The sequence below is a fragment of the Sapajus apella genome, unplaced genomic scaffold (assembly GCF_009761245.1).
Source record: "Sapajus apella isolate SASKATOON/1434 unplaced genomic scaffold, GSC_monkey_1.0 scaffold32, whole genome shotgun sequence".
Classification (NCBI taxonomy): domain Eukaryota; kingdom Metazoa; phylum Chordata; class Mammalia; order Primates; family Cebidae; genus Sapajus; species Sapajus apella.
The window spans coordinates 17,980,174-17,981,137 of record NW_022436972.1 but is presented as its reverse complement, the minus strand read 5'-3'; positions in this window follow the sequence as shown (position 1 = coordinate 17,981,137).

Below are 964 nucleotides of genomic sequence, written 5' to 3'. Positions count from 1 at the left end.
AGGTACTTTACCAAGGACCGCCAAATATAATCTGTGCAAGTGGCCAATGAGGTAGCCAGAAGGAAAATTCAGCCTAAATAGGCATGATGACTGTTAGCTAAGCAGTCTAATTGCTTATGTGGAGAGAATGAACTAAAAATATGGAAGGGAATTGAGAGTTGGTAATGGGAGCAGAAGATGAAAAAGGCCAGCTGTGAATGGCTGATTTCTCGGGCAGAGCTTCTTGAGCTGTGACTGCTAATGGGGGACAAGGTAGCTAGTCCCCAGAGCTCCCCTGGATCCTGAACAACCCCCAGTTCCACCCTGTGTGGCTCGGCGAGTTCTTATTTGTTCTTTGTGGTTACTATGAGGCCTGGTTTCATGTCTTAGATTCCTGCCTTAAATATTTCTACAACTGTCATTCCTACAAGCTTCCCAATGACAGAGATGACCTGAGTGATTCTTTGCATCCAAAGGAACTTAAGGAAAATATCTTTGAAAGGAAATTAAGTTATAGATACCAAGAGCTTTATAATCATTAACAGTCTTTGATGCAGTAATTCTTCTCTGCAGCTCCAGTCTAAGACAATGATCCCAGAGTCAGAAAAGCTATATGCACAAGGAAGTTAATCTCAATTTTAGTTTAGTGCAAGAAATCAGAAACATGTCCAAATGTCGGTAAGTGATTTAACAAAGGAAAAAATAAAGTTGCCTAAATTAGATTAAAAACTTATTTGTTGGCTGAGCATGGTGGCTCACACCTGTAATCCCAGCACTTTGGGAGTCCAAGACAGGTAGATCACCTGAGGTCAGGAGTTCGAGACCAGCCTGACCAACATGGAGAAACTTCATCTCTACTGAAAATACAAAATTAGCCAGGCGTGGTGGTACATGCCTGTAATCCCAGCTACTTGGGAGGCTGAGGCAGGAGAAAGCCTTGAACCTGGGAGACAGAGGTTGCAGTGAGCCAAGATCGTGCCATTGC